General features: G+C 39.0%; 1 long non-coding RNA gene across 1 annotated transcript in view; it reads right to left on the reverse strand.

Moving 5' to 3' along the window:
- Positions 1–583: 583 nt before the first annotated feature.
- The window catches only part of LOC131233473 (uncharacterized), a 33965-nt gene continuing 14457 nt past the window's right edge, over positions 584–20091 (reverse strand). Inside the window, exon 2 of the long non-coding RNA XR_009165261.1 lies at positions 584–970. This is a non-coding gene — a long non-coding RNA (uncharacterized LOC131233473). The remainder of the gene's footprint in view (positions 971–20091) is intronic.

A 20091-nucleotide genomic window follows, 5' to 3' on the forward strand; every position in this document is an offset into this window, starting at 1 on the left:
GCTCCACAAATCAGTACTGTACATCTCTAGGATTATCATCGCACTACAAGAAAAATGGGCAAAGGCTACGGCCAAAAACCGTAGGAAAAGCCCTTTTGCTACGGATATGATCCGTAGCACATCCGTCGCTATTGGTGGGGTAGCTAAAGGTCTAGCAATAGACTATATCCATAGCAAAAGATACCAATAGCTACGGATTATATCCGTAGCAATAGATACCAACATTTACGGATTATATCCGTAGTAATAGATACCGATAGCTACAGATTATATCCATAGCAATAGATACCAATAGCTACGGATAATAGCCGTAGCAATAGATACCAATAGCTATCAATGATATCCGTAGCAATAGATACTAATAGCTACGGATTATATCCATAGCAATAGATACCAATAACTGCGGACAATATCAGTAGTAATAGATACCAATAGCTACGGACTAAAGCTATAGCTATAGCTACGGATTTTATTCGTAGCTATTTGTTAAAAAATTATAATAATACGACCTGTTTCCATTACAAGAACCTATTGTGATTGATAACTCATCTAAGCTTAATGTTGATAGAAATAGTACATAAAATGCAATCAGAAAAAAAATGATGCATTTATTATAAATAGTAATCAAATCATACAATGCATCCTACATTCACATTTCTAAATAAACAATACTTCACTTTGCTTAACCTATCATAAGAATTACAACTAAGGCGTGCCCTCATGTGCAAGAAATAAATACACTCCAACACAATAAACACCCTCCATACACATTCAATAATGCTCATGTTTTTACAGAATTTTCTTCCTTCAGATGGTCAATTTCAGCAAATGCAGAAGATAGAGCTTCTTCTTCCCTTGAAACTGCATATGTAACTTTTGTGGACTTCGACACAAGATCACTTTCAAGTTCTGAAACCCTTCCCTTGAGAAAATGAATTTCATCCTCCACTGACTTCTTTAGCTTGTCGGCCTGCATAAAACAGCATTTGTAGACACAATCAAACAAACAAGCGTTTGTATACATCTCAAAAGGAAGAAAGAGAAAAAAAATAACACATATATATGAAGAAATCAAAAATGTACCTACAAATCTTTTAAACTATGGTGAAATCCAACATGAGTAATGTGTTCATACCTAGGATGGACTTTGAAACTCAAAACTTAGGTTTAGGTTAAGGTTATAGGTTTAGGTTTAGGTTTAGGTTTAGGTTTAGGTTTTAGGTTTAGGTTATAGGTTTAAGTTAGGTTTAGGTTATAGGTTATAGCTTTAGGGAATTAAGAATAGGATAAGGTTTAGGTTTAGGAAATTGGGATCGGGTTTAGGTTTAGGTTTTGAAGTTTAGGTTTAGGTTTACGTTAGGGAGTTGATATTAGGATTAGGTGTAGGTTTAGGTTTAGGTTAGGGAGTTGAGATTAGGATTAGGTGTAGGTTTAGGTTTAGGGATTTGAGAATACATTTAGGGTTTAGGTTTAGGTTTAGGTTTTAGGTTTAAGTTAAGGTTAGGTTATAGGTTATAAGTTTAGGTTATAGGTTATAGGTTATAGGTTATAGGTTATAGGTTAAGGTTTAGGTTATAGGTTTTAGTTTAGGTTAAGGTTATAGGTTTAGGTTTAGGTTTATGTTATAGGTTTAGGTTAAGGTTTAGGTTTAGGTTATAGGTTAAAGCTTTAGGGAATTGAGAATAGGTTAAGGTTTAGGTTTAGGAAATCGCGTTCGGGTTTGAGATCGGGTTTAGTTTGGGTTTTCAAGTTTTGGTTTAGGTTAAGGAGTTGAAATTAGGATTAGGTGTAGGTTTAGGTTTAAGGATTTGAGAATACATTTAGATTTTAGGTTTAGGTTAAGGTTATAGGTTTAGGTTAGGTTTAGGTGTAGATTATAGGTTATAGGTTATAGGTTATAGCTTTAAGGAATTGAGAATAGGTTAAGGTTTAGGTTTAGGAAATCAGGTTCGGGTTCGGGATCGGGTTTAGGTTTGGGTTTTCAAGTTTAGGTTTAGGTTTAGGTTAGGGAGTTGAGATTAGGATTAGGTGTAGATGTAGGTTTAGGGATTTGAGAATACATTTAGGTTTTAGGTTTAGGTTTAGGTTTTAGGTTATAGGTTTAGATTTAGATTTTAGGTTTAGGTTAAGGTTAAGTTATAGGTTATAAGTTTAGGTTATAGGTTATAGGTTATAGGTTAAGGTTTAGGTTATAGGTTTTGGTTTAGGTTAAGGTTATAGGTTTAGGTTTAGGTTAAGGTTTAGGTTATAGGTTTAGATTAAGGTTTAGGTTTAAGTTATAGGTTAAAACTTTAGGGAATTGAGAATAGGTTAAGGTTTAGGTTTAGGAAATCGGGTTTGGGTTTGAGATCGGGTTCAATGTGGGTTTTTAAGTTTAGGTTTAGGTTAAGGAGTTGAGATTAGGATTAGGTGTAGGTTTCAGTTTAAGGATTTGAGAATACATTTAGGTTTTAGGTTTAGGTTAAGGTTATGGGTTTAGGTTAGGTTTAGGTGTAGGTTATAGCTTTAGGGAATTGAGAATAGGTTAGGTTTAGGTTATAGGTTTTGGTTTAGGTTTAGGTTTAAGTTATAGGTTATAGGTTATAGGTTAAAGCTTTAGGGAATTGAGAATAGGTTAAGGTTTAGGTTTAGGAAATGGGGTTTGGGTTTGAGATTGGGTTTAGTTTGGGTTTTCAAGTTTAGGTTTAAGATAAGGAGTTGAGATTAGGATTAGGTGTAAATTTTGGTTTAAGGATTTGAGAATACATTTAGGTTTTAGGTTTAGGTTTAGGTTTTAGGTTTAAGTTAAGATTATACGTTTAAGTTAGGTTTAGGTGTAGGTTATAGGTTATAGGTTATAGCTTTAGGGAATTGAGAATAGGTTAAGGTTTATGTTTAGGAAATCAGGTTCGAGTTCAGGATCGAGTTTAGGTTTGGGTTTTCAAGTTTAGGTTTAGGTTTAGGTTAGGGAGTTGAGATTAGGATTAGGTGTAGGTTTAGGTTTAGGGATTTGAGAATACATTTAGGTTTTAGGTTTAGGTTTAGGTTGTAGGTTTAGGTTAAGGTTAGGTTATAGGTTATAAGTTTAGGTTATAGGTTATAGATTATAGGTTAAGGTTTAGGTTATAGGTTTTGGTTTAGGTTAAGGTTATAGGTTTTGGTTTAGGTTTAGGTTTAGGTTTTAGGTTTAGGTTTAGGTTAGGTTTAGGTTTAGGTTATAGGTTATAGGTTATAGGTTATAGCTTTAGCGAATTGAGAATAGGTTATAGGTTTAGGAAATTGGGTTCGGGTTCGGGATCGGGTTTAGGATCAGGTTTAGGTTATAGGTTTAGGTTTAGGTTATAGGTTATAGGTTTAGGTTACAGGTTTATCTTTAGGTTTAGGTTAGGTTATAGGTTATAGGTTTATAGGTTATAGGTTATAGGTTAAAGTTTAGGTTATAGGTAAAGGTTTAGGTTTAGGTTATAGGTTTAGGGTGTGGTTTAATTTAAGGGTGTGGTCCCTGCAAATACAGATATAAACACGGCCTGTCCAAATGGCCAGCCCCTCCAATGCTGTCCATAGGAAATGGACAACTTCATCATGGTGATACCTTTCAAGGACCCCCGCTCAACATCCGGATAACTTCGACGTACATCCGAATCTGCTTTATCAATTTCGATATAATACATAAACACGGGCCTGTCCAAATGGCCAAGCTTGTCCATAGGAAATCGACAGCTTCATCATGGTCATAACAGTGGTTCCCACCTTCCAGGGACCCCCGCTCAACATCTGGATAGCTCCGACGCACATCCGGATCTGCTTCATCAATTTCAAGATAATATATAAACATGGGCCTGTCCAAATGGTCAGGCCACCCATATTGTTGTCCATAGGAAATGGACAGCTTCATCATGGTCATAACAGCGGTTCCCACCTTCCAAGGACCCCCACTCAACATCCGGATAGCTCCGACGCACATCCGGATCTACTTCATCAATTTCGAGATAATATATAAACATGGGCCTGTCTAAATGGTCAGGCCACTTCATCAATGAATCATATAGTATGAAGGAAAGAAGACTCACCAATTTAGCTAGCAAGGAGAGAAAGTGTGAGTGTTTGGAATGTCGCCCTTTCTTTGAATAATGGATGCATATTCCACAATGCAATATGAGAATGAGTAAGTTTTTTAGTTTCTCTGACAATGCATATGGGCACAGATTTACAAATAAAGATTTTAAAGATTGTAAAAAAAAGTAAATGATTATATTAACTTCCAAGTATCGATTAAGAAGAAAAATGTAAATGATGATAGGAAAGAAATCTCGATATATTAAATCATTGAAGGACAATGAGACATACCAAGACTATGGGTGCCCAGAGAAAGATAACTGCACCAATGTTGTACATAGCTGCATTGACAGAAAAAAAAAATACAAATAGTAAGACTCATGAGATGAAATATGTACAAATAGTGACAAGACTAGCTGGTAATGACAGGAGGCTAAGACATCAAATTCTTTATAAAGAACAGGAAAAAATAAAGATAAAATAAATTGTTAAAAACCATTTCAATATTGAACCTTGTAGTGACAACATTGATCTGTGGGGTTAAAAATACATCAGCCTGCATATAAAAATCTCAAGTTAGTTAGGCCTTTGAGGTCCTCAAATGATAGTAGAAGAAGCCAGAAAACTAGTGAAATTAACCATCAAGCACTTTAAAAATCCCATTTTGACACATGTGAGGCAGTTCCCCTATTCAATAGTGGAGATTTAAAGGAGCATTTAAAAAAATAAAATTTTGAAAGATTTAAAGGAGATAATTGCAAAATGATCCACAACAATCCAGAACTAAACATACAGAAGTTTATTGAGGCAACAAGAAATGCATGAAGATGAAGTGAACTGCAGCTTCAGATCTAGAACTCATTGGTTGTCATTTTCAAAGCCACCCATTTCTTTAGACATTTATTGCCACCTGATAAATGTACCAGCTTGATTCTTGGGGATCAAAGGGGCGTTCATCCATAGGGGCCACCTTATGAATGTCCAGGGTTGTACATAAATGTGTGTTGGAGACATATCTAACTGATGAGCAATGAACTTCATTTGAAATTTTGTCTAATTGGCTGATTAGATTGTGAGATCTCTACATCAAACGAATACCAAAAGTAGAAAAAAATACAAAGGGCCTATTTGGATGACTCATTGTGGTCCAGGCAAGAAGTTAGAAAACAAAATGATCTGTTATAACATAATTCATTATGCTCAGAACAGTAGATCATTGGTTTATAACCTCACAATGTATTTATAGTAGAATTTTCCAGCACACTAGAGATCTCCAAGCTCAATATAAGAGTCCTTTGGAGGGGTGAGTATTTGGCTAGTGAGCCTACCAAAGCTCAATTCCATAGCTCACTGGTTAGGATTGAAAATTGGGCATGTACTGGGACCCAATTTCTAGACCTACCTCAACTCGGCAAACCCAAACATTTATCCAACAGCGCCTGTTTATCTGGATTGGATAAACATGATTAAGAGTGTTGATAAACAATTAAAGATCCCCACCATGGGACAATTGGGTTGGACCAGTTGGGATTGGGATGAGCCTGGCCCAAGTTTCATCCTAATCCATGGGTTGGGCAGAGACCATCTATAATTTCATTGATATAATTGAAAATTACATCTAGGGGACCACAAATGAAACTAGGAAAACCTAACAAATTCATACAAAATAGCAAGGAACCATAACAAAAATCATCCAAGATGAAAGATAGGTGAACCCAGTCTAACAGGAAAATTAAAGATAAAATCAAAAAATTGAATCTTGCTTACTGTTGCAAACATGTTTTGCCAAACAAATATGGTACTTGTTTACCTTTCCGAAATACATGCAAAAGAAAGCATCAAATGACCTTGCTTTTGTTAGATAAATAATGTTGGCTACGAACTCTGAAGTTGTTGCCATCATATATACTCCAACAGTACGACCATTATCACAGTCATCCCATCGTAAATTGCCAGAAAACCATGACATATCAATTTCATCTGTAGGCACTTCATCCATAACTACAGCTGACAGACAATACTATGATTAGAAGATCATTGGATTGCAGAAATGAGGATCTTATGTGAAAAGGCCAAGCTATATGTCCTAGAGGGGGGGTGAATAGGACAATGCCAAATAAAAACTTATAACAGCGGAATTTAAAAGTAAATGATAGCCAAAGTAAATTACAATGCAGTAAATTAAAATGACCTCAAAATTCAGATCTTGAGAGGTTGATACAAACGTTGTTCTAAGGACAACCTTACACCAAAAACAAAGTTTATGGTAGGACAACCTTATTTCTAGAAAGGTCTTTGTATCAAGTCTCAAATCGAAGAGGAATATAAAAAGAAATACAAACTGAAATGAAATAACTTGTAATTAAAAATGTATTGTTCTAGGGACAGCCATACACCATAAAAATGGCAGGGCAACCTTGCTGGAACAACTTTCAAAATGAAATTGAAAATCAAGCTTATAAAGGAACAACAGAAAGTAAATTCTAAGCTATTACAACATTCTCACAAAGCTTGAAATAATTACAACATTCACCACCATACATACATCCCACAAAAATTAATTAAAAGATTAAAAGAATAAATCAATCAACCACAACTCAAGGGATTATAGTGGTTCGCCTGTGTGTTCACTAACTGTTATCCAACAGCCACACAAAAAGCTACTCCACTCCTAAAATCCTCACACAGGGGATATTAGCGTTCACTAAAGATAGGTTTTCCCAGGTTCACCCAAAACCCTTACAATTGTGTCTTTATATGTGGGCTTACACAATTAAAAAAACCCCCACTTCTGAGTTTTCCTGGCTTTCCTCAGATAACCAAAATAACAAGATTTTTCTGGCAAATCTTGAAAGAAACCAAAATAATAAGAAAGGAATTTACAATATGTAAAATACATGAATATCTTCTTCGTTGTAGCAGCCCGATAGAACTAAATCAAAGTAGATGATTGAATGTCCAAGTTCAATGTCCAGTACTCGATTACAATGGTTCTAGTTCTAATAGATTTTAAATTAAACCAAATAGGGCTTGCCTTAATTGATTTTGATTCCAAAGAAAGGGAATAACAATTCCTCTTTTCAAATTAGATTGGAATAGTAGAAACAAAATCAATTAAAATAAAGCTAAGGAAAGAAGATATTAAATAAGCACACTTAGCTTGGATGGAGCACAGAATTATCTCTCAGAAGTTCGACGAAGATTGGCTTGAATACTATAATTAAATCGATGATTTCTTCTGAGATTCGTGCACTATTTATAGGTGAGAAGATCTTGTCTTCGACTAGTCTAGAGTGCTCTTCGACTAGTCGAAGCTCTAACAGATATTTGAAAAATTCGGCGGGATATGCTCAGACCGTTCTACGACTGGTCGTAGCTCTCCTACGACTGGTCGTAGGTTTGCTTCGACTGGTCGTAGGACCTGCAAAGGTTCCCTGGACTTCGAGTCGTAGATTTTACGACTGGTCGAAGATCAGTCGACACTGTTCCTACGACTGGTCGAACAGATTCCTGAACTAGTCGAAGGCTAACAGATTTTATCCGAAATATGTAACAAACTTACGACTGGTCGAGGATTTTCTTAGACTGGTCGAAGCAAGTCTAGGACTAGTCGAAGAAGACCTAAGACTAGTCGAAGAACAGACCAATCACATGTAAAATAACATTCGACTTATGTATCCGAAATGACCTACTTCTAAGGTCAACCTATGGTCAAACAAACCTTAATCATGAAGTATGGACATTGAAACAAGAGACCATGAAGAATGAGCCTTGAAGTCTTGATGTAGATTAAACCTTGAAGTAGCTCAATCTTGAAAGTGACTTGAGTTTCAGCTTGAGTCTTGAGTTCAGCTTGACTTTCAGCTTTTTCAATCAAGATCTTGAGTCTTGTACTTGAGAGCTTTGCTTGTTTATGCATGTTGATCCTTGAGAGAGCTTCACTTATGCAAGTTATGTATAACAGAGTATAATAGTGATTTTGGCACTACAAATTTGACAACACACAGGGATAGAAACTATAGCACTTACATTATGTCAAATGGACTAAATAGAAAGGCTCCAGAGTAAATATAACCACCCTGCCTGCTTGACAACACTCTCAAGCCTAATTGTGTGTGCCTGCAATATGAATGAAATATACATTCAGACAATGAAAAAGTCCAATCAATGTGAGAGAAGCAGAATACAAACCTGTATAAACATGTATAAATAGGTTGGAAGTGGGGGTAGGAGAGAGTCTGCCATTACGATGCCAACGCATGCATGACATCCACACACATTGAAGAAAAGGAGAACTAACAAAATGTAGTGCCTGGGAAATATATAAAGTGGAATTTGAAGAGAACACTTACCAGAGGTCAACAATGGCCCCCACATGTAGAATTCCTTAAAACCTAAATGGTATGCTGTACAAGCTTTAACAAACACTTCAAAAACCAGAACATGACATAACACAACATGCCAAACAGCCAAAGATACCCAACACCACACATTCTTCAAAAATCAAAACATGGACATGAACACAAACAAGCCAAAGATGTAAACACACATGCACACAATGATGTATGTGTTATATCCACTGTTATCCATCTTACATGATCATTTTATGGAATGAGACAAAACGAGGCAGATCCAAAGAAGAAAAGGATCATATCACAACTAGCAGTAGGGATTGAATGCTAGCATATACCCTGTAGGCAGACAGCCCAATGATCGCAACTGCAGCCCCGGCTGTTTAATGGAACAAAAAACAGTTGGTATTCAATAGTAAAATACCATGTGGTTCTAAAAGTGTGACTGACATGATGTGATGGGCTAGTGGTAAAACCAACAACACAGAAAGGAACTTGCAATATACTAGACACAACATAATACAATGAAGTTAACTCCCATTTGCATATGAAAGACCGCAGTAGATTATAGAAACACAACAGTATAATTTGTTCATATGTATTAAACCAATCTTCACCAGAAATACCATTATCCCAAGAAGATACATGTGAACCATGTAGCAAAAATTGTAAGCAAAGATTAAAGAAAATAGTTGCTTACTTGTGCTTCAACCCGCAAGTGCCTACATACAGTTCTCCAATAAAGAGTGACCTCTGCTTCCATTAGCTGAATGCTTGGGACACATTGTCCTGACAAGGATATTCAACAAACGATTTAAGTAAACAGAATTACAAAATACTGACATTGAAATGGCATCAATCCATTTTTGATAAACCATGTAAATGGTAGGTCTCAGCTCACAGTATGCATGCAAAATACATCAAGGGGGCTGGGTCCACCATATCGGATAATATCTAGTATCCAAATGGTGCAAACTGGAGTAAGTCCAATCTACATAGGTATAGAAAGGATGAATAGCAAAGATGTTTTCAAAAGACTGTAGGAGAACAATTCTAACCCTTCGCACATTTTTCCTAACCACCCAAATGTTTATGTTTTCAGTAAGTGTCCACTAGAATTATAGAATTTTGTTAATCGACAAGACACTCATCAGACTGTCCCCACTAGGTAAATGCACTGATCTAAAGAAAAAAAAAAGGTTGATCCACTCATCAAGCAGACCGAGGACAACATATGTACGTTATTTGCAGACTTTTTCCCTTTTTTCTTTTAACCATCCCTTTTCTCCAATGATTATATATATATATATATATATATATATATATCCCTTTCTTCCATACACATGAAGCCACCTAATGAATGGACCCACATATTCTTGGGGCAAGATATTCACTTGGTGGACCCACCCATCTAATGAAAAGCTGGGATCTCATGCACATGGAATATGTTACCACCTGTGCCTGCATGCGAAGAGGAATGTAGAGAGCCATATACAGGATTAGCAACCTTTGTAGACATGGCTACCAATCTTGTTTCACTTGGCAAAATCCAACTTGGAATTGGCCAAGAGTAAACTGTAAAAGTCAACTTGGCTGTGATTACTTGGTAAGTGGTACAATGACCAATGAGGATACAACTACCAATGAAAAATGAGTGTGAGGTCTTATGCATGCTTTATACTAAACATAATCTGTAACATCTTCTAGATTGGCTTAATTATGTGATACTTTAACTGTATAAACAAAGTAGGAAACTGTGAGACCTACTTATTATAGTGAACTACCCTCATGGTTACATTACTAACTAAAGAACTCAAGCTCTTCTAAAACCACATGGTAACACAAATGTCACTAGTGATTAATTGGGCTTAATTTTTTCAATTAATAGAAATGAAAGAATAAAAAAAAAAAAAAAAAAAAACAAAAAAAAAACAAAAAAAACAAAAAAAAACCTCACATTCCTAATCAAAGCAGCCTAAATTACAATTAGAATTCACCTAAATCGGCCTGATCATCTATTTACAATGAGTTGTTTATGTGAATTATTAGCAGTCATGGATGATAGCTCATTATATTATTAGCAGCCATGGATGATAGCCCATTTCCAATAAAATAAATATGGGCCTTTCATATCCATAACCATTATATGGCTAGTCAAGATCTGAAAAAACATGATTTTTTTTTTTTTGTAGTGATTGGCAATGAAGGGTGGGACCAGATCACAGATGGTTTAGATCAATGATCAGAATATTTATAGTGTGATAAATATGGGTGTTAATTTCACTAACCATTGAATGGGTGGTGAGGATTCTCCAAATAGAATTTTTTATTAGATGTGCAATCAAGAATGAAAACTAAATGATGGACAGTCTAGACCAATGATCAGAAGTGTGATCAATATGGGCCATTCATTTCTCTAGCAATTATGGATAATACATGCAAATTTTGCACACATGAGCAACATTAAATCCTCCACACCAAGATGATTGCATGATATGCAGTTGACATTGAGAGTTGTAGTTGATTAGGTGATGGCATGGGCCTCCAATTTGATATGTTCCTTAAGGCCCTGTTTGGTAGACACCTGAAAACGATCTCTCTTATTTAAGTAGCAATTATGTATTGGAGATCTTGATCTCGAATACATAACTACTGACAACTAAAATGAGATTAACTCAATTTTAGGCATCTGCCAAACAGGGTTTAGGACTCTCCAATCTTTTTAGAGAATCAGAAAGATTGGGTTGTCAGTTCTGGTTGACCAGCATCCACACGGTTTTATTAGGATTGTACTCAAATAATTAACTTTTTTTGGGAAAATATTACTCAGATAATCATCTTTAGCTTTCATTTGAGAATCGAAATTAATCAATCTTTATAAAAAGAAAAAAAGTATAGATCAAACAAATCATAAGCAAACAATCCACCAGCATATATATATATATATATATATATATATATATATATATATATATATATATATATATATATATATATATAATCAAACAGACATGAAATCAACCAACCAAAAAATAAAAAACAGATCTAGATCTATCATAAGCAGTATCAAATAGATTCAATGGAAAAAAACCACAACCCTAGCACATTGAAATCTTAACCAACAAATACAACAACGGACGTATTAAAATCCAATTGGAGGGAATATCTAAAACTGAATGCTGCCTTACCAAAGCTACTCAGACTCTTCACTAGTTTCAATTATTTTCTGTATTCTGATTTTGTTCATTATCCTCTCATCCCAAATCAACATTGAACATTTCTTCTGAAATTTCACATTAGCATGCTATGAAGGAACACCACCTGGTGGTATGTTGGGAATCAGTTTTGGAGATGGGAAATAGTCATGCCAAACCGATTGGATGATAAGCTACCATCCAACAAGTTGATATGTTCCCTAATTAGGGATTGATACGTTCACTAATTAGGGATTGATATGTTCCCTAATTAGGGATTCAGCATAGTAAATCCCTAATTAGGGTTTCAACATTGTAAATCCCTAATTCAAAATTCACCATTGTAAAATCCTAATTAGGGTTTCAACATTGAATATACTCGATCTCAAGAGACATTAAGCGCGAGATTGACAAAGAGAGAGAGAGAGACCTAAGAGAGGGAGATCGAGAGTGATTGTGCCATGTACGGAGGTTGCTTCACCGCTCAATTGAGAGAGAGAGCTCTAGTTCTCCCAAGCAGAACAGAGAGAGAGAGGGCCGCGATGGATAGCTGCTGGAGTTGCACAGAGAGAGAGAGAGAGTCGCGGTCAATAGTTGCCAGAGTTGCAACAAAAGGTGGAGTTCCACAGAGAGAGAGAGAGAGAGTTACGGTCGATAGTTATTGGAGTTGCAGCAGAAGGTGGAGCTGCACAGAGAGAGAGAGAGTCGGGGGCAGGTACAAGGAGATAGTCGTTGAGTTGTAGAGGGAGAGAGAGAGTGTGAAATACCCTCTTTGGGTGCGACTCTGTTTTGAGCGCGCGCCCAAATTTGGGTCGGACGGACACAGACGGTCCGGACAGGGGCTCTGTGGATGTGTTTGGTTAATCCATTCCGATAAATAATTTTAATAAATTATTTTAGTTGATGACACCAAATTTCAGATATATTTAAGGACCAAGTGGACCACACCATAAGAAGCTACTGTAATTTAATATTCATGTTTCCTACCATATGGTCCACTTGAGCCTTCGATCTAGCTGATTTTATTTTTTTCATCCTCTAATGTAATATTTACAAATATATAGATGTATTAGATATAACATAAAAAAAAAGTTAGGCCTCATGGAGCCCCTTACAACACCATTAATTATTAATGGTGTATCCACTTTTTAGCTACGGATTAAAACCGTAGCAATCATAGCTAAGGTTTATATCCGTAGTAGAAAACTAACGTGGTCTGTATCCTTTGCCCCTTTTTTTGGTAGTGCCGGGGTCTAGTACACTCCAAGCTGGGTACCGCCCCACCTGGCTGCGTAGCCCAACGAGTGGGAAAGACCTCACTACCCGCCTACCAGTAGTATACCAATGTCTACCCGGCTCGTCGATAGCAGACCCATTTGGGAGCTCGTCAAACTTAGCCTAGCTTACAGCCCCCACACTCGGCCAGATAAGGCCACACCCCCTCCCAATCGACCACGACATAGTGGGAGAGGTGGCCTACTAGTATTCGGCACTCGGGCGCTTATGTATCCACTCGGTCTAGATGTTGGGGTGTCTCCTGGCCACGGAGGTTTAGGGACTTTCACCCATGAACATCCAAAGTGCCTAAATGCTCGAACCAAACATTTCCAGTGTCCTATCTAGCCATCCACGACATGTCTGTGGAGGCTACGGCCTTAATGTCGCTAGGGCGTATAGTAATCACAATACACAATGCAAGATGCATAAGTCATACAATCCAGTCATGCATCAATCCTGCGCATACCGTGCACTCATGTGGGATAACTCCAACTATCCAGGAGTCCCATAAACCATCTATACTATGACATATGTAATGATTAATCACATCTCACAATAAACATGCAGATGATGTGTATGGGCATGTTTCATGATGTTATGCTATCACATACTCATAATCGGTATCAATAACCGGCATCAACAATCGGCCTTGACAATATGGACATTTAACCAACTTTGTCCCAAAGGAATGGCCCACACAGAGCTTAACAGTGGACCCATGACCTCACACAAAGGCTTAATATACAACACCATGGGCCTCACTCAAGAGCTTAATACACATCACGATGGGCCTCTCACATGAGCCTAATATATATCACAATGAGCTCCATCGCCTGGCCCTCAAATGCACCACAATGGGCCTCATCACATAGGCCTCATATACATCACATTGGGCCTTAAACAGGGGTTGAATACACATCACAATGGGCCTCAAATACGGGCCACATATACATCACATTAGGCCTCAACAATCATCATCAATATTCGACCTCGATAATCAGAATCGACCTCGACAATCGGAATCGAAATTGGCCTTGACAATTGAAATCGAAATCGGTGAGAATGGGCTTAACAAGGCCTAAGGGAAGGTCACAATGTGGACATCCAACCATCATTGCTCATCAATGTGGACATCCAACCATCATTGCTCATCAATGTGGACATTCAACCAACATCGCTCCCAAGCAGTGGCCCGCATAGAGCCAAACATAAAGTGGGTCCATGGCCTCACATAAAGGCCTCATACAATCATAATGGGCCTTACACATGGGTCTCATATAACACATTGGGCCGCATCACATGGGCCTAATACACATCACATGGGCTGCATTGCATGGTCCGCACCAATGGGCCTCACTACAAACAGGTGGGCCTTGCTCATGGGCCTCAAATACATAACATGTGGGCCCTACACATGGGTGTCATATGCATTAAATGGGCCACACCTCATGAGCCATAAATACATATCACAATGGGCCTTGCCCATAGGCCACGAACACATCTCAATGGGCCGTATCACGTGGGCCTAAAATACACAATAGATGGCCCTGCACATGACCCTCAAATAAATATCAATAGGCCCTCATTACATCAAGTGGGTTGCATCTCATGGGCCTAATTACATCATATAGGGTGGGCTACATCAATGGGCCGCACTGATGGGCCTCATACAGATCAAGTGGGCTACATCAATGGGCTGCACTAATAGGCTTCATACACATCAAGTGGGCCGCATCAATGGGCCGCACTAATGGGCCTCATACACATCAAGTGGGCCACATCATGTGGGCCGCTCTAATAGGCCAACATAAATCAAAAGGGCCCACATCATATGGGCTGCACCAATGGGCCCATATACATCAAATGGGCCGCAACAATGGGCCTCACCATCTACATCATCCATCTATTTTTAGAAATCATTTTTGGAATTTTATCTAAAAATGAATCATATCAAAAGATCATCTGGACCAAACCACAAATAATAATGGAGATAATGATTTTTTGCCGTTTAAAATTTCCAAGGCCTACCATAACGTTTATCTTCCATCTGACTTGCTCATAAGGTCACAAAGACCTGAATTATGGGGAAAAATAAATTTTACATTGATCCAGAATGTCTGGAATACCAAAAAGGGTTTTAATAGTAGTCGTTCAACCCCCACTAATATTTACAGCGTGGTCCATCAGATAGGTAGATCTGCCTCATTTTTCTTGTCTCAAGCCTTAAGATGAGCTCCCGATTGGAGGAACGGTTTGGATGTAACACATGACCCATGGTCAGGCCGCTGCAGGCCAACCAGTAGATGGACGGCTTGAATTTAAAGCATATACATTAGCAGTGGGCCTCACATAAGATGGACAGTGTGGATGTAAAACAAATGAGTGGCGTGGATGTGAAACAGGTAGACGACGTGGAATACACCACATAAATCACGTGGGCCCCACGGAACTTGCTGACATCCGACAGCCAATAGATGAATGGTGTTAATAAAAACACATACCTCACGTGGTTTCCAGGTGTGGGGTCCACGCTCTGCAGCATGGATAAAACACTTACATCAAGGTGGGTCTCATAGATAGATGGCGTGGATGAAACAGGTGGGACCCATAAAACTTGTTGCCGTCTGTACAGCAGCTAGTGGTGGGGTCCACATAGCTGAAACAGGTCCCACGGACTTGTTGACGTCAATAAAGCAGTTATATAGCTATGGTACGTGCAGCTTTGCTGCTATTAAAGAGGGCAGAGGTGGGTCCCATGTAAGGCCCACCATATCATGTGTATAAATATATATATATATATATATAATATTTATATATATCATCCTCCAGGCCCTGGACGGCCTAGACAGCACATACATCAGGTGTAGCCCCACACCAGGGGTGGGTCCCACCGTCCTTGGACGGTGGAGACGTCACATGCATCAAGGCGTGGCCCATCTAATGGATGGATGATGTGGATGGGTCCCATGGACCCTAATGATGTAAAAAGGCAGCTGCTCAACCGCTGCACATTACAACACAAAGAAGAAACAGAGGTGGGTCCCATGTGATGGGCTACCCCCCCTCATGTAATATAATATAATATAATATTATATTTCTTTTTTTTACTAGCTAGCACACCCACTGTCAGTTCACACTTCACTGTTAGCCACCTCCACCGTCAGTCCACTCTCCACTGGATCACGTCCCACTAGACGGACGGTACGAATGCATTCCATCAAGGTGGGTCCCACATTGACGTGGCCCACCTGTTTGGATCAGTCTGATATTTGTGTTTTCTCATCATCTAGGCCCATTGGATGGCCTGGATAAAACAGATGGACGACATCAATAAAATACATAAATCATGGTGGGCCACACCATTTTGGATGAATGAATGGAGTGGATTAGAATAAATACATCAAGGAGGGCCCCACCCACACGTGTGGGGTGGGCCACGTCCTAGATGGGCGGTTGGGATGACATATAAAACATCATGGTGTGTCCCATATAGATGGGGTCCACCGGTAGATAGCCTGGATGTAAACATCATGGTGGGCCACACACCTCATCATTATCATTACCATACAAAAAGAAAAAGAAAAGAGAGGAAGAAGTGAAAAAGGAGAGATTAGATGGTGATGGAGGGACCCCACCACTATAGGCCCTCCATGATCACAATACTACAAAAAAATGGGTCCCATCATAAGTGAGCCTTGTAATAGAAAATCAACGGTGGATCACCCACCTATCGGCCTCCTTCTTTAGCGTATTGGACTCCTATGCTCCTTGCCTTTAATTTTGATGGAGGTTGATGATGAATGAATGGTTGAGATGGGAGATGAGAGGGTGGGAAAGTGGGCCACTCTTGGATTTGGGAGAGAGAGCTTGGACGTTGGGTGTTGCTTGGGAGTGAAGAGAGGGAATGAGAGAGAGAGGGAAGTGATGGGATGAAAAGAGATGGAGTGATGGGTGATGGGTGATGGGTGGAGTGGTGGGGTTGTAAGAAAGGGATGGGTGGAGAGAGAGAGAGTTGACTTTGGGAAAGGGAAAGGGATAGGTTGCTTATACTTGTGGTATGGTGTGTACTTTACTTATACTTGACATTGATTGATTGATTGATGGCATAGGTTGTAGAGATTCTCTCAAAATTCACAACGCGTGGCGATTTCCTCGAAACGAACGCGGGACCACATCTCCTGGCCTAGGTATCGGATCAGTGAGCGAGACACAGCGTTGGAACTGCGGCGACGACACGGTCACTAGGGTACAAGTTTCGGGTCGAGCCGACTTAGATATACAGGGCTCGGCTTAGGATAGCGTGCAAACGCCGGTTATCGGTCGTGGGTGGCTAGAATTCGACCGGGAGGACTGTAGGAGTATACCGAATGGTATGGACTAAGATACAGGTCTTACAATCATTATCTCCACTATTATTTATGGAATGGTCCAGATGATCTTTCGATATGATTCATTTTTGGGAAACATTCTAAAATGATCTCTAAAATAGATGAATGGTGTAGATGGACCGGCTAGGTCAGTGGGCCCATTGGTGCAGCCCATGTGATGCGGCCCACTTGATGTATATACGACCTATGTGATGTATTTGTGACCTATTTGGAGAGGCCCAATATGATGTGTTTGCGGCCCATTTGACGAGGCCCGATACAATGTACATTGGCCCACATGAGTGAGGTCCGATGTAATGTATGAGAGGCCCATGGATGTGGCCCATTGTGATGCATATGTGACCCATGTAATGAGGCCCATTGTTGTGGCCCATCTTAATGTATATAAGGCCCAATGTTGCAGCCCATGAGATGCGTCCCACTTGATGTATAAGAGGCCCATTGTTGTGGCCCATTGGGATGTATCAGAGGCCCTGAGATGTGGCCCATTATGATGTATATGAGGCCCGTATTTGAGGCTCACTGTGATATGTATCAGGCCCATGTGATGCGGCCCATTATGATGTGTATTAAGCCGATGAGATGCAGCCCATTACGATGTGTAAGGCCCATATAATATGGCCCATTATGTAGTATATTTGGCCCATGTGTGAGGCCATGGGCCCACTATACGTTTGGCTCTATGTGGGCCATTCTTTAGAAACAATGTTGGTTAAATATCTACATTGATGGGCAATGATCGTTAAATATCCACATTGTGACCTTCTCTTAGGCCTGTTAGGCCCATCCTCAACCCAAATTACTGGGCCCCATTGATATTGCATGATCCATCTATTCATATTGGGATATCCCAAGATGTTGGGCCCCCATTAGTTGTTAGTAGGATTATTTCTTTTACCTTGGAGCTCACCTTGTGTATGTATTGAGCCTCATAAGGAAGTCCAGTTTATTGCGTGATAGAGAGGGTAAGGAAGCCCACTTATTTACTCTGAATCGACTCTGCCCTCGGTGGGGAATATTGTGACGTTCCGTCACTGTTGCACACATGGGCGAGCACACGTGGGTGGACACTGATGTGAGCAGGGCCTAAGGGCCTGGGTGAGCTACCAGTGATTGGTAGGCTACTGTGCTGGCAGGCTACTATGCACACAGTGAAGGCAGAACTTTGTCCCACATCGAAAGCATCATCTGATGTTGTGGTGGCTATGAGTTGGATTCCTTCCTTAATTGTCGTGACACGTTTTAAATCAGTGAGCTTCGGCAAAGCAATCTATATCACGTCTTACCGTAGACGGAAGGATATGCAGTATCAGGTTGGTGTATCCACTATTTAGAGCCTATCTTGATATTTGGACTAGATTCGCCGTCCTTCTGTGGACCCCATCGTTCGTATGCATGTTGTGAGGGGTGATTGATTAAGGCATATGGGCTGAGATGTTTATGGGACTCCTTGTGAGATGGAGTTACCCCCACATGATCGCACGATACGCGCAGGTTTGATGCATGGCCTATATACGGTTGACGGTATTTGTGGACTCGTCAAGATTTTCATATTGCATTGCATCCTCGGTATATGATATTGGCTTACTATGTCTTCGCATTGTATAACTAATATATATTGCTTCCTCAGTATATGATATTGGCTTATTATGTTTTTGTATCGCATAGCCTGGATATAGCTAATGATATTTATGGACTTACCGGCATGTTTCCGCATTGCTTTGATATTACATACTTAGCACTTACATTACGCACACACTTACACCACCCTCTAAGCTTTCTATAAGCCTATGCACAATTGATGCGTGTAGATGGCGTTAGGTCGCAGTAACGTTGAGCTTGGACATGCAGCGGTCTTCTGGAGCTTTAATTTTCGATATATGTGTATTTCCCTTTCAGCATTGTATTCAACTGTTTATATTAGTGGATATGTGATAATGATATTGCTTTTGTGATTTGGGTAAACTTGTGGTTATGCTTCTTACGAGATAAATGTACATGGGAAAATCTTCCTTGTAGGATCCCAGGATCGGAGCCTAGTGTGTGGGCGCTGGGATCCGAGAATGGGGTACTACGAAGGCTATCAGTACCAGATTCGATGATCGGGAATTTTGTGAGCCCGGTTTTCGAGTTTGGGGCTTGACACGGTGTGACTAAAGGATATCGTTGGCTGCAACTAAAGCATAATAAAAGTGTGGAAATTAAAGTCGGTTCCAAGTCGGTGTAGATTTTTCCTATTTAAATGGATATTTTAAGACGTTCTAAACATGAATTAAGATAGAAGGTGTAGAGCAAGGAGTTATGGAGCCTCTGTGAAGTCCTTCTTATCTAATCCTTCAATTCTAGTTAGTTTTTTATATTTTTTTGCTTGAGTTTTACTTCAATCATGCATATGGTTGGCTAATCTTTTAGCTAGATCTAAGAGGTGAAGCTTGTAATTCTTCTTAATATTTATTTTACTTTTATTCAAGTTATTTGACTTTCGTATTGAACAATTCATTGATTATTTTTTTTGAATGAAGAAGTAATTTTAGTTTACTTTAATTCATTGTCGACTCCGGGCAATTTGGATGCTTAGGAAGACTATTGATATTCTTTTACATGTTTTACAATTGTTTGTTCTGAAAAATATATTGATCTATGCTTGACTCCGTATATGATAGATGCTTTGAATTGCCTGTGATCAATACATTAATGCTTAATGAGGGAACTAATTGAATGAAGTTTAAATCTGTTCTGGAATATATGAATGATGAATTATCTGCTCCATTACCATCAAGATAGGATAAGACTTCGATTCTAGTTGTGTGATTTCATTGAATCAAGTAAAATAAAATTAAGGAA

The sequence above is a fragment of the Magnolia sinica genome, chromosome 18, assembly GCF_029962835.1.
Source record: "Magnolia sinica isolate HGM2019 chromosome 18, MsV1, whole genome shotgun sequence".
Lineage (NCBI taxonomy): Eukaryota > Viridiplantae > Streptophyta > Magnoliopsida > Magnoliales > Magnoliaceae > Magnolia > Magnolia sinica.